The 15,537-nt window shown below is 49.3% G+C and overlaps 1 protein-coding gene across 2 annotated transcripts in view; it reads left to right on the forward strand.

The window, feature by feature from the left end:
* LOC119403989 (receptor-type tyrosine-protein phosphatase mu) overlaps window positions 1-15,537 on the forward strand; it is a 963,694-nt gene that overhangs the window by 492,861 nt on the left and 455,296 nt on the right. The gene's annotated exons all lie outside the window — the stretch shown is intronic.

The raw sequence follows: 15,537 nt of genomic DNA on the forward strand, positions 1-15,537 counted from the left end.
ACGGCTGTCGGTCGCAGCACCTTGCGCTCTACCTTGAACTCGTACTGCTTGAAGCGAACGAAGTGAATGTGCGACTTCTTCGCAGTTACCGATCTCCACCACGGCGACAGGTCTTGGGCATGGCAGTTATGGTGAAATGTGCAATCACATTAAGCACTCACTGATAGAGCCAACGCAACAAAATACCCGCACCTTTTCTACCTCGTAAGCAAGCGTACGGCTGCTCCTTTCCAGCAGGAGAGTTCGCTTGCGCTCGCCCAAGCCAACGCCCCGAGCGTTCGCTTAATAGCGGCCGCGGTTTACCGATGTGCAGCGCCCCCGCGGTAGCGTCTCAAAACTCTGCAAGTCACGCGTTCCCCCATTGACAACGCACCCATTCGGCAGGCCGCACCTCTTTTTAGGGGCGAAGCTCCTTAAAGCGGCACCCGTTCGTCCCTCGTAGTTGTCGTAGTCGTAGTGCGTAACCAGTCGTAACGCTAGTACCAGATCCTGACCTCCAAGGTGGTGCCGGTGGGAGATTTTTCCTGTGCGTTGTTGAACAATAAAAAATTTGCAGCGTGCGCGTTAGCTAAAAGCCGACTTCTTCTGTCTCTCATTCCCATTAGGAGCCATTGTTTACCTCCAAGGTAGTGCCTGGTGAGATTTCTCCTGTGCCTGATTAAACAATAAAAATTTTGTTCAAAACGCCGTTGATTGATGAAATGTTTGATGAGATGTTTTCTATAAGCAAAACGAAAGAACGCCAGTTGTTTCTAAAGCAAAACGAAAAGACGCCAGCTGCTTAACGAAATACGCCAGATGTTTTCTAAAGCAATGGTTTTCTAAACAATGAAAATTCACAGCGTACATGTAAAATTTAAGTGAGCTGCAAGTCGTCATAACTCATCGAACCTTTAAAATAAACGCGCCCGATCTCACGTCGGTGATGATGTACTGGGCAGAATTCACGGAAGATTCACGGTTTACCGATGAACCTCCGCAGCTTCGCCCACTCATCATCATTCACTCCGTGGATATGCTGTGATTTTTTTATTTAGCGGCCGTGCTCATAGAGAACCCAAGCTCAAGTTTGCGGCGCGACGACAGCGCCGCGCCAGCCGCGCCGCGGCTCTGTCGGAAAGCTCTGAACCGTCGCGCGGCCGACTCGGCCCCTTTCACGGTAGCGGTAGCGCACGTGCGCAGGCGTTCTTCTCTCGGTGCGGGTAACTGGGAGGCCGTCAGCTGGGTACGTTGAACCAAGAGGCTTGCTGTGCGAAGCTTCGCATTTCCACGATGGCAGAAGCGACCCCGCGGAAGCGCAAGCGTGTTCCGAAGTATTGCGGTTTAGTGGCCAGCCACAACAGTGCAGACAAGGCACACGATTCACGTGTTAAACTGTATCGGTTCCCGGGCGTGTCGCACGAGAAATAAAGGCGGCAAGCGTGGATAGCTGACAGCGCTGTGTCGCCTTCTATTTTGGCTGTCTGAGTTCATCGCTTTCGTTCGTTCCGACTACCTGAATCGGTAAGTAACAGGGCGCATGCACGCAGCGACTACAGTAATGATTACTCGCTGTCTTCTCGCATTGTTAAAGTCCAGTTACGGTTGTAGGTGAAGCAACTTTGTGTTTTCATTCCCCGTGCTCGTGAGACCTACCCGTCGTTGTTGAACGTTCACATTCGCGTTATACCGTTAGCGCTGCGCGGTTGGTTGAATTCAACTGAACTCCGCACATTGTCAGAAGTTCGGCGCCTGCATTTCACGCGTCGGGAAGGCTGCTTTATCACGCCGTAACGGACGTCTGTGCATTTTCAGCAAGCTTTGACATCGTTCTGCAGGTTTGCTTTGTTTTTGTCACTTTATTGGGGTGATATATATTTAAGCCGCTAAATATAACTGGCACTTTATACATGCTTTGCATTTGCAACCTAGAAGTAACCACCTTCTGATTTTGTGCGATTTTCTAGCCGCGTTCACGCAACAGGTTTTATACGCCTGTCAAGTCGATATCATAAAAAGAGACTGCAAGCATGACGCGAGAGCCGAAGAAACGAGGCGAGCAGTTCATCTTGCTTGACAGTGGTTGAAGCTCAGCTAGCTGCCTCGCGTCTTAATCGGCGGGTGATTCTCCAGCGGCACGGAGGACTTGACTCTAACCTTCTCAGGAAGCAGTGCCATGGCCGTATAATCTTTTTTTCGCACGCCGCAAACGTTTGTTCACGAAAGTACACGGCTGCTACTGTAAGCATGCCATATCAAAACAACAATCATATGATTCGTAGTCCACGCCGCAGAACATCGATAGCGTGTACGGCTTCATTTCGGAGTGCATGTGGACCATTATTCATCTTTAACGTGACAGAATGAGACTTACCTCGAGGTATACGTCCTACACGGTGTAATCGCGACTTGGGAAATGCATTTCGCTTTGAGTCGGGCGTGGTTGTCGTCGATCGTCTGCTCTTCACCGTTAACGTGATTGACGAGCCTTCCTCATTTTATCAAGTTGGCTTTGCGGAAGGGCCAGTCAAGCTTGAAGATCCTTTTGAAGCCGCACTGCACGCGGTACATTGTGAGACGCCGCAAGTGCACCGCGAGAGCTCTGCACGTGCACGGAAGCGAGCGGCAACGCGGTGGAGAGAAGGGAAAACGCTCGCTGATCACGCCCCAGTTTCTCTTTTTCTGCCAGGGATGGAGCTGCCTGTCAAGAGCAGCAGCGCCGCTAAGCGTTGCTTGGGAAGCCTATAGCATCCGTCCTTATCGAAAAATAGCTCTCCGACGCTCGCCTGGCTGGCTGTCGCACCGCGTTCCCCGCTCGCCCTGTGATAATTAGCGGCCAGGCTAGAGGGAAGACACGCAAGCGTAGCGTTTCTCTTTGCGTTTCAAGACGATTTGAAGGAGTGCATATCGAGTATCAGTGTTTATTATGTGCTTGTTGATGCCATGTTTGCGCGTTATTCACCATATGCGGTGTCCATGTGTATTTTAAGAACGTCAGGTACCGCAAGGGTTAAATCATGATCATGGGCGTTGGTCGTCGGTACGGAGATGTGCCACTAGGCGTCTACGTGAGTGCCTCCAGATCAAGCGGTGCTATAGGCACCCGGCAATGCAGTTTCCAAGATACGCTGGTAGCGCCAGAAAACACCGCCTAGCGTGTAGACGCCGCAAAATCTAGTGTCTATCCTCCGCATCCTTCATGTTCAGAAACGCTCCTTGACTTGAACGTGACTTGTCAGAGCCTCAATGCAGTGCGTTTGAAGCGCGTTTGTAGCGTTCCTGCTGCCTTGGCACAGCCTGAAAAGAGCGCGTTCAAAACGCGTTTGTGCTGCATTGAATGCGGTGGCAACATCCCTGAGGTGATTGCGAACGAACGTAGGAAGCGTTCGTTGAAAGAGGCGCCCAAAAGGGAGGCACTTGAGCGCGTCGATGTGTCCAGCAAGCGTTTCATTTTCTTGGTATCCCTAGCGGCTGGTGCCCTCAACACTTAGGCGTTCGATAAGAGCTCCGGCCATCGCGCCCTCTGGTCAGTGACGGGTGCCTATATCTGCCAAACAGCAGACATTGTACAAGCTCTCATATACAATGCACTATAAACAATCAACTTCTTCTGTGACGACACGTTTTACTTTCGTGTTATACCGATTCCTATGACAGAGTGATCAGCCATCTTTTCTTTGATGCATGGAAAGATGACCTGTTATTACTGTGAACCGCGCACTACATAATTCGTCACATTATAATTACCTTAACATACACGACACCCACATTCTTCCCTGCAGTAGGAGGCATTTCAAGAAGTCAAACACACAGAAGTGTCAAGAAGTGCAGGTCACTCCTAAACGGGCTCAGGTCTCAACAACATTGCGTACTTGAGTAGCTTAACATGAAAGAGGCTTCACGAAAGCGCCTTTTATTTATCACACTTTCCTCGCACAGTGTTCTGGGTTCGCAGGGTGGTGTCGCCATCTGGGAGCGGTAGAGTGAAGTTGTGCATGGCCTCCGCGATTGGGTCTGGCAATGCACCGCTGCTACGACCGTCCCATGTTCGGCGTGTTTACGAATCTTAAATTTTTTCAATACCTTACACCGCGAGCTGGCGGCTTTAGCCCAAGCCTCGCTCAATACGTCCGCCCATATAAAGTATAGCTCTGCGACGCTCGCCTGGCTGTCACACCATGCTCCCCGTTCGAACCGTGAGGAATCATGGTTCGACTAGGGGGGAGACAGACGCGCGCCGCGCATGCCGTCGCGTTTCTAGCCCGCCCGTGGCGTGATCTTTCTGTTGATTCTTAACATTTGGAAGGGTGGCGACCGCAGGCAAAGCGCGATAATGAGTCTCAGGGTCCAATAAGACACGCTCTTCCGGCTGTGACACCGCTTTCTCTGATTACGCTCTCCTCGTGCGAATGAAACGGTCTGAGCAACACTAGCAACGGTGCGTTGCCGGAGCTGATCTCGGAGGCCACGAGTGCTGCATTGTGACACTAACGACCACCGACTGTGAGCGTTTCGACAGTCTCACCGCGGCGGAGGCTTTCGCTGCAATATTTGAGAAAACTCTATGGTCAATTAAATGCGGCGTCCTCGGTGATTCGATTCGGTGACTACGCAGTTACGCGATTCGCCTTTCACGTCCGCGTGTGACGCCTCTTCGCCAGCATAGGGCCGCTTCCAACTGGACTGTGTTTCTCCGCCGCATACAGTTGCGAGTGCATTGTCACGTATCTCGGGAGCGCTTGCAACGCGGAGTGGAGTTGGGAGAGAGAGAGAGTCGGGAGACACCGTGGTGGCACTGCAAACAAAACTTTTATGTCACACACCACGGCAAACGAAAATAAACACGCACTCAAAATTTACAACAAAAATCAACAAGCGTGGAAATCCTGAGTTAATGCGCAATCACTAACATTACAAAACCTTCGTGCTATGTCTAGTTCCTCTCGACTCGAAAGTCTGGCCACTATGGCCTCTCAGTCCGTCGCGCTACCGATCGAACGTTCTTACGGTTCGTGGTGCTCGCTGCCTTGATTCGGTGCCCAACTAGTCGCGCTGTCCCGTCGTCGAAGCTGCTGTCGACATCTCAGGGCCGTCGTCGGTGATCAGGCGCCTCGCTGATCATCTTCGATGCCGACGCCTCGTTCTCCGTCGAGAACACCGGTCCCTCCCAGCTAGGCCTAACTGTCGGCCTCTCCTCGTTGCCACGGGATCCAACTGTCGACGTGGCTCTCCGGTGATTGTCGGTGGGTTGCCGTCTGGTCGAGCTGGGGTAGTGAGTGCCGCAGATGCCATGAGAACTGCTTGATGAGGCTGCCGCAAGCCCGGGACGCCTCGCTCGGTAGACACCAAGGTCAACGGCCACCCTCCCGGGACATACACAACGCTGCCTCCAGAACTCAGCCCTGCTGTTCCCGTCACGGACGCGACGCTGGCTTGCACCACCTTCCTCTTGGCCAACTCCACCGAACAATGCCTGCTTGTTCCTCTGGGGTTCCGCACCTCAGTTCGGGTCGCGTGGCGCGCGCCTTTCTCCGGCCAATGGCTTGCGTTGACGTGGCGGGAGTGCACACCATCGGGTACATTTCCATTCTCCGCACACCATCGACGCATTTTGTCGACCGGCCCGCGCCCCGTGCCTTTTAGGGGCGAAGCTCCTTAAAGCGGCACCCGTTCGTCCCTCGTAGTGCGTAACCAGTCGTAACGCTAGTGCCAGATCTTGACCTCCAAGGTGGTGCCGGTGGGAGATTTCTCCTGTGCGTTGTTGAAAAATAAAAAATTCGCAGCGTGCGCGTTAACTAAAAGCCGAATTCTTCTGTCTCTCATTCCCCATTAGCAGCCATTGGCATGTTCCAGTAGGAAACGTTAGTAGAAGTAGAAGTGTAAGTGTTAGCTAAAAGCCTACTTCTTCTGTCTCTCATTCCCATTAGCAGCCATTGTTTACCTCCAAGGTAGTGCCTGGCGAGATTTCTCCTGTGCGTGATTAAGCAATAAAAATTTTGTTCAAAACGCCGTTGATTGATGAAATAAACCAACGAAAGACGCCAGATGTTTTCTAAAAGCAAAACCAAAAGACGCCAGATGTTTCTAAAGCAAAACGAAAAGACGCCAGCTGCTTAACGAAAGACGCCAGATGTTTTATAAAGCAATGGTTTTCTAAACAATGAAAATTCACAGTGTACATGTAAAATAAAGTGAGCTGCAAGTCGTCATAACTCTCATCGAACCTTTAGTATAAACGCGCCCGATCTCACGTCGGTGATGATGTACTGGGCAGAATTCACGGAAGATTCACGGTTTACCGATGAACCTCCGCAGCTTCGCCCACTCATCATCATTCACTCCGTGGATATGCTGTGATTTTTTTTACTCATGACATGCATTAGCACAGACTGATTATGAGCGCAGAGCTTGCCGTGTCTGTTCTGAAATGATGACGCTTTGATAGAGTGCAGGTCGAGTTAGTGTGCATGTTCAAACCACCTTTGCTCGGGATTCCCCATATGCTGTGTCCAGGTGAATGTTAACTGATAGATCAACCACAAAGATTTAATCACGTTCATGGGTGTAAGTGGTCGGAATGGAGATGTGCCACCAGGCATCAACGTGGGTGCGTCCGCATCAAGTGGTGCTATAGATGGCCCGCAGGGGCGTCTGCGCAAGCAGGCGTTTGGTGTGTAGCGACACCACGGACCCGAGCTAACGGGGGTGTTTCGACCCCCTCCCACGCCTAGCCGTGCGTGGCTCTGCCGTGTCCGGGGAAAAGGGGATCCTGGGGGTTGAGCCGACGCCGGGTGATTGGACATTTTAGGCCCCCCGGCAGGGGCAACACACCTCTTTGGCCCCGGCTTCACGTAGACGGCACCCCTGGGCTGACCCACACAAGGGAAAACGGCAGTCGCCTTTTTCTGTCTCTCTCCCTCCTCACATCTTCGTCTTTCTCTCTCACTTTTGATCTGTCCTGTCTTCTCCTCACTTCTTTTGACTTCCATTTTTCTGGGCGGCAAGGGTTACCCTGGTGTAAATAACCAACCTTGGTTAGATATATTAGGTTATAGCAGCGATGCATGGCTGGCGTCTCCAAGCGTTATCCAACCTTGTAGCGTCCCCTTGTTGGGCTCGGTGGTGGATGGCCACCATCGCTGCCGAAATTTTCACGTCATATATGGCACATATTGTCCCTTCACCAACTGATCGCTCCCTCAAACGGTGGCGCACCGATGAAACGCTAACCTTACCTCAGCAACAGAAACAATCATTTCCCAAACACCACGTCATACACAGTCAACATGAAACTAAGTCAGCACGAGGGATGTCGCCATTCCTCGTTGCGAAATGTCTCAGAGAAACAATTGGAACTGGTTACAAAGTCACAAGAATGACAGCTGGCGATTTACTGCTCGAAGTACGAGATAAGCAGCAGTACGACAAACTGGCACACCTTGTTGCTTTCGGAAATTTCCCGATCTCAGTGAGCGCACACCGGAGCATGAACAGTGTCAAAGGTGTAGTGTCCGATCAGGACCTGATTGGCCTCAGCGATGAAGAACTACTAGATGGATGGAAAGACTCAAGTGTTACTCATGTCCAACGAATCAAGATAAGGCGCGACAACACAGAAATACTGACCAAGCATTTGATCCTTACTTTTGCCTGCAACACACTACCTGAGAACATTGAAACCGGCTACGTCAAACTCCCTGTAAGGCCTTTCATTCCAAACCCGCGGCGATGCTTTAAATGCCAAAGGTTTGGTCACCCGTCTCAGAGCTGCCGAGGACAGCTTACCTGTAGAAAATGCGGAAGGACGGGTCATTCTGTTGATGACTGCGCTGGCGATGAGACTCGCTGCTCGAACTGTGAAGGTGATCACCCTGCGTACTCCAGGCCCTGCCCGGCCTGGAAGAAAGAGAAAGAAGTACTCACCGTAAAAGTAAAAGAAAACATAACGTTCCGCGAAGCACGACAGCGAGTTTCATCGTCATTTCCACCAAGAACATCTTTTGCCGAAGTGGTGCGACGGGGGGCAGCACCACAACGGCCTATCGCGGTTGCCCGGTCCACGCGCAGCGTGCCGAGGCAAATGCCTCCCGCCCCTATGGTAGGAGCAGCAAAGGCTGCCCCGCCTACTTTGAATCTGACCACACCGGTGGCCACTACAAGCTCCGGTACCATTGAGACCAAGGAGAGCACATCGCTCTCCGGCGCGGTGGCGTCCAAGACTTCGTCACACCAGACGAAGTATCCACCTGCCAAGCCAGAGATCCCGGCGACTCCAGAGTCGTCTGGTCTCACGACCACGCCTCGCCAGGCGAGGTCGAAAAAACAAGCCAGCAGCTCGCGTACGCGGGCGTCCAGTGCCTCACACGAGGCAATGGACACAACTCCGGTGCCCTTGGCACCGAAAGAGCGGCGTAGCTCCCTGGAGCGTGCCAAGAAAACCAAAAAGCCTATAATGGGGCCCGACGACGGCCCTGCTACTTGAGCTTTAACTTTCGACCTAAACAACACTCACTTCCTTTTTGTACACACAGCACTACCTAACTTCCAATATGGAAGCACAAATTATACAATGGAGCGCCAGAGGACTCCTTAGAAATCTCGACGATGTCCAAGAACTTTTACACAAACATACACCAAAGGTGCTGTGCGTACAAGAAACACACTTAAAATCCAAACACACCAACTTTCTACGCAGTTACATTATTTTCCGGAAGGACCGAGATGACGCTGTGGCGTCATCCGGCGGTGTAGCTGTTGTAGTTAATCAAGGAGTAGCATGCACACATCTACCACTTCGAACGTCCCTCGAGGCAGTGGCTGTTCGAGCAGTTCTTTCGAACAAACTCGTCACCATTTGCTCTCTCTGAATTCCAGTCATGAATTCCAGTCATTAATAGATCAACTTCCAGATCCTTATCTGGTACTTGGGGACTTCAATGCACATAGTGGTCTATGGGGTGACCCTCGCTGCGACGCGCGAGGACGTCTGATTGAACAGTTCCTTTTCTCTTCCGGCGCATGTCTCTTGAATAAAAAAGAGCCAACATACTATAGCCTCGCGAACAATACCTACTCGTCCATAGACCTCAGCATCACATCTCCATCACTTCTGCCCTTACTAACATGGAAAGTCATTAATAATCCCTATGGAAATGACCATTTTCCTATAGTTCTGAGCAACCCAATAGCTAATGAATGTCCTCCACAGGTTCCCAAATGGCAAATTGACAAAGCCGATTGGGAACAGTTTCATAAAATGGCTCTCTTAAGTTCGACCAACATGCGTGTTTTAAGCATAGATGAAGCTGTAGACTACTTTACAGCTTTTTTGATTGATGCTGCAATGAAGTGTATCCCACAAACAGCTGGACTGCCCGGCAAACGACGAGTGCCATGGTGGAACACTGAGTGTCGAAATGCGCGCAAAAAACAAAATAAAGCATGGAGTCTGCTTCGGGACTCACCGACAGCCGAGGATCTGGACAGTTTTAAAAACATAAAGTCACAAGGCAGGAGAACTCGCCGACAGGCAAGAAGACAAAGTTCGCAGAAATTTTTATCGGGAATTAACTCATATACACAGGAGGCTAAAGTCTGGAACATGGTTAGTAGGGTAGCAGGCCGACAAGCACACTCACTTCCTCTAGTAAACACACAAGGCGACAGCTTGGAAGACCAGGCGAACTTCCTAGGCGCACACTTCGAACAGGTCTCGAGCTCGTCGCACTGTTCTGAAGCTTTCCAACGATACAAAACAAGAATCGAAAAAGAGAAACTAGAGCGTAAATCCACAAAACACGAAGCATACAATGAACCTTTCTGCATAGCTGAGCTACAAGCATCGCTTAATTGCTGCAATAATTCCGCCCCAGGCTCCGACCGTATTGTATATGAAACGTTGAAACACCTGCCATCTGAAACACAAAAAACCCTCCTTTCCCTGTATAATGCTGTTTGGTTTTCAGGCGAGATCCCCTCGGCCTGGAAAGAAGCCATTATTATTCCTATTCTAAAACAGGGCAAGGACCCATCCTCCGTTGCGAGCTACAGGCCCATTGCACTAAAGAGCTGCCTGTGTAAACGTTTTGAAAAGATGATAAACCGCCGACTTATACATTTCCTCGAAGCAAACAAATCACTTGACCCATACCAGTGCGGTTTTCGAGAGGGTAGATCTACCTCTGACCACCTTATCCGTATCGAGGCACAAATTCGCGACGCTTTTGTCCATAAGCAATTCTTCCTTTCGGTGTTCCTCGATATGGAAAAGGCCTACGACACCACATGGCGCTTTGGAATATTGAGAGACCTGTCCCACTTAGGTGTACGCCGGAGAATGCTAAATATAATAGAGAGTTACTTGTCCAATCGAACATTTCGTGTTCGAGTGGGCAATGCCTTGTCCCGAATATTTGTCCAGGAAACTGGAGTGCCGCAAGGTGGTGTCCTGAGTTGCACACTTTTTATTATAAAAATGAATTCCCTACGTCTGTGTATTCCACGGAATATGTTTTATTGCACATATGTCGACGACGTGCAGATCGGTTTTAAATCTTGCAACCTTTCAATGTGCGAGCGGCAGGTGCAACTTGGTTTGAACAAGGTAACCAAATGGGCAGACGAGAACGGGTTCAGCCTTAACCCGCAAAGAAGTACTTGCGTATTATTCTCAAGAAAGAGAGGCCTCCATCCCGATCGGGATATTGATCTGCATGGTCAGCGGCTACCTGTGAAAACGGAGTATAAATTCTTCGGCGTAATTCTAGACCCGAAACTGAACTTCATATCACACATAAAGTATATAAAGAACAAGTGCTTAAAAACCATGAATATTTTAAAGGTATTGTCACGCACTATGTGGGGTAGTGACAAGAAGTGTCTGATGAATCTTTATAAAAGCCTCATACGCACGCGCCTAGATTATGGGGCGATAATATATCAGTCTGCGACACCAAGCGCGTTGAAGATGCTTGATCCTGTCCACCACTCGGGTATTCGTCTTTCTACGGGTGCTTTTCGCACCAGCCCCGTGGAAAGCCTCTACGTCGAATCGAACGAGTGGTCGCTCCACTTGCAGCGATCCTACATGTCGTTTCTGTACTATCTCAAAGTGAATGCAGACAACGAACACCCCTCACACCCCACAATAAATGATTTATGTAGTTCTGCCCTCTTCGACCACCGTCCCTCGGTGCGACAGCCCTACTCACTTCGTGTGAGGGGCTTAGCTGAGGAAACGGCTGTGCCACTTTTCGAACACTGTCAATTGGATCCCGCTGCACAACTACCGCCGTGGCGGTGGCAGCTTATAGACTGCGATCTTTCTTTCATGGAAGTAACGAAACACGCGCCTATTGCACATATCCGTGCATACTTCCTTGAACTACAACACAAATACACTTGTGCAGAATTCTTTACGGACGCCTCAAAGTCCAATACTTCTGTGTCTTATGCAGCCGTTGGGCCATCCTTTACGGATTCCGGTATTCTACACTCTGAATCAAGTATCTTCACGGCAGAAGCTTACGGGATACTTGCGGCCGTTAAACACATTCAGCAATTAAAACTACAAAAGGCAGTTATTTACACAGATTCTCTACGCGTGGTAAAAGCTTTAAAAACTCTGAAAAGACACAAAAACCCCGTCTTTGTCTCGCTGTATTCTCTTTTAAGCACGATCTACGCACTCGAACAACATGTCGTAGTGCGCTGGGTGCCAGGGCACCGCGAGATTCAAGGCAACGTGTTGGCGGACCAGCTAGCAGCATCTGCCCACGAAAACAGTCACAATACATCCTTAGCTATTCCCCCATTAGACCTAAAACTCTTCCTGAAAAGAAAGCTCAGAGCCTTTTGGCAGACCACATGGGATATGCATACACGAAATAAGCTACACGTTGTCAAACCGCATCTGGGTAATTGGCCGCCAGTATCGAAATCACGCCACACAGAAGTTTCACTCCGCAGACTTAGGATTGGTCACACATACAGTACACACACACACCTACTGTCCGGTGGCGAGCCACCTTTGTGTGATAGATGTGGCCAGCCACTCACTGTCCTTCACATCCTTATCCAGTGCAAGGAACTCGATGCTATCAGAAAAAAAAGCACTTTTCATTACCCTACCGACAGCAATTTCCACTTCATCCTTCAATGTTCATCGGTAGGGACTCGCTTTTTACATATCAGTCACTGTCTGCTTTTGTAAACGATGTACAAAGTTTTCATGTCATATATCAAGGTGATCCGTAGCACGGCCTCTAAACAGAGGTCGCTGCTGCGGTGAATACGTTAAAGACAGCACTTGCCTCGCGGCCCTTGGACTCAAGGGCATTGACGAGGCATTCGTGCTGATGTCATATCTTCATAGTTTTATTCTTGCGACCACTTGTCATTCATTCCACTACACATATTTCACGTCACTCTCATGATTTTAATATATGTATATATTTTACCCGCCTTTAGCGCGAGGAATTTTAAGGCCCCTATACAGCTACTTACCGCAACCATTGTTCACATCCTTTGTCTCATGAACTGGCGCTCTTTGGCCATCAATTGGCCCTTGCGCCATTAAACACCACATATCATCATCATGGTGCTATAGATGCCAAACACCAACAGACATTGTGCAATTCTTCGTATATCAATGTATAAGATGTATTAAACTTCTTCTGCGACACGTTTCACTTTCGGGCTATACCGATTCCTATGACGGAGGGATCGACCATGTTTTTTTTTTTGCTTGTGAGGGCCTACCCAGCTGTGATAGATGTGACGAGCCACTTACCTATTATAAGATATTCCTGCATTGTAGAAAACTAGAGGCTTACAGGAAAAACCATGTTTCATTACTATACCTTCAGCAATTCCCATTTTATGCTTTACTGTGCGTGTGCAATGATTTCGTGTGTAAAACGCGGTAGGGAACCGGGTTTTATACACGAAATCATTGCTTGAACTTTGAAAGACGCACACGGATTTCATGTCATATATCCAGGACATTCGTAGCACGGCCTCTTAACAGAGGCTCCTGCTGCAGTAGTTGCATTAGAAAACGCCTTTCAGCTTTTGGACTGAAAGGTCCTGAGGGGGCATTCGTGCAGTGTACACTTTCACACTTGTTGAAATCATGATCACCTGTTATTCATTCAACACACACAGACCACCCCACGTCTCGGCGTCATTGTTTTGTACTATATATGTTTCACGCTTCCATAGAGCGATTGATTTCAGGCCACTTTACAGCCATATTATAACGTATTGTCATCATTCTTTAGTGACCGTTACCACTGCATAAAAATACAGGGCGCTCTTTGGCCGGATCTGGCTCTTGCGTCAATAAAAATCAGATACCGTCATCATCATCATGGGCGTAACCTCACGTGACGGCGAATATGTGCCTAAATTTTCCATAGAGCTGCTATCGCAATCAAATCTATTTACAACTTGTATACGCGTATATTTACTGCCAAATGGAATCTATGGGACGCATTTTCGTGGCATTGTCACATTTTCAGATAATGCATAATAAACCCTGACCTCCAACTATGCTTGCGTTTTTCGATGAACAAATTCTATCTCCGCCTATTTAACCTAGATAAAGCGATCGCCTAGTAGAAAGCTGATCGCTGGCTAGAACAGAACATTTCCACGCGACCAGAAAATAACTGTTCTTCCAGAACATTTTCTACCTCGCCCGCTGAGGGAAGTCAAAGTGGGAGCTTTAAAAAAACATGGTTGATCCCTGCGTCATAGGAATCCGAATACCACGAAAGTCTAATGTGTCCTTACAGAAGTAGTTGAATGTTTGTTATACATTTATATGAGAGATTTTGCACAAAGTATATAGATGGCTAGCAGCTATAGCACCGTTTAATGTCGATGCACCCAGTTTGATGCTTAGTGGATCATCTCCATCCCGACGACTAACGTACACGTTCAATGATTAAACTCTTGTGGTAGCTGTAGTAGTTAACGGTGAAAGCGTAATCAGAGAACGAGGTGTGATAGCCAGTAGAGCATCGCATATTGGACGCAGAACTTGGTCGCCATCCCGCAGCATGTTAAAGTGTGATTAAACACCACGGCCTGACTAGAGGGAAACGCAAAGCGCGTCGCGCCGCCCCTGTAGTCCGGCCGCGATTTTTCTCGGGTTGCGTAAGCGGGGAACGCGGTGCTACAGGCAGGTGGGGCAGGCGCGCTTCGCAGTGGTATTTTTGGTTTCGATTAGCGTGATGCTATGAGCAAGACCGATGCTTTTACGACGCTTGGGCTAAGATCGCCACCTCGCGGTGTGTTAAGGCATTGACAAAATTGCAATTCTATTGAAAACGCGCCGAATGGGACGGACGTGTAGCAACAAGCGTTGCAGGTGTTAATCGCGGAGGCCACAGTAATGATGAATTACTTTACCGCTCAAAGAGGGCAACACCACCCCACCGACCGAGAGCACTGTGAGAGGAGAGTGTGAGATATAAAAGGCGAGTTTGTAAAGCGCCTAGAGTCTGTGACTGTGGCGCAGTGGTTAGCATGCCCAGTATGTGTTCGTGCGGACCGAGCCGTCGTGGGTTCGATGCCCGTTGACGGAACTATTTTTCTTTGCCATCTGATGGTGTACATTTTTTCAACGTCATTTCCGTGACGGAAATACGTAAGTGAAGTCTTGGTGGACCCGGCATAAAACACTTTCGTGTTAAAAACTGATTCGCATACGTGAACAAGTTATAGTCAATCAAATATCGAGCAAGTGCCCATAAATTTACATAGACAAGAACACACAGTGCGCTTGGTCCTGTGGTGCAGGACACTGTGCACAGTGCGAAGGAGGACAATAAAGGGCGAAACAAGCAACGACGCTCTTTTGAAGGGGCCCTCCTACACGTTTCGGCGGGACCACTTAATGACCTTCTGTCGGAGCGTGTTTCCTGATGAATGGCTTGCCGCGAAGCTTTTTAGAACCCGTCATAGGATGGACGGAGCCAGAAGAATTGGGTGCAGTGTTTAGAGTACATTGCCTTTCTTTTCGTTCTGAAGAGCTTACTAGAAGCTACACGGGGAGGGAGGCAGGTGTTACATGAGCGCGCTCGGTGACCTTCAGCCCTTTCCTTTTTTTCAACGAACGTGTTCGCGTACTCTCGGCAAAGTGGCCAGTGCACCACTTTGCACCACCGAAACTAGGCAACACCCTGTGGCGGTCGTGGTAACTATGTAGCACAAGAAGCGCTTTTGTTGTGCGAAATGTCGGCTCCAGCGTCGGTAAGTAGCGTCGTAGTGAGTTGAGTACGAGACGAGTGATTGGCTGAGGCACAGTCTCTTTGGGATAGCTGAGGTTCAGTACTCCGTGTGCCGCCTGATATGAACGGAAGCGAAAACAACACACATAACAGAACACCGTTCATCTAGACTGAAAGTTCTTAGATAACGTACTGTTTTCAGAAAAGAGAAGCATGCAGATGTTTTACTTATTGCACTGGAACAGAATTACCGACCAATACCGACGATCTTTTCGCGATCATGAAACGAGTCAGTGGTCGTGTCCTTCTCTTCGACTTAGGC

Source organism: Rhipicephalus sanguineus, chromosome 9 (assembly GCF_013339695.2).
Source record: "Rhipicephalus sanguineus isolate Rsan-2018 chromosome 9, BIME_Rsan_1.4, whole genome shotgun sequence".
NCBI lineage: Eukaryota > Metazoa > Arthropoda > Arachnida > Ixodida > Ixodidae > Rhipicephalus > Rhipicephalus sanguineus.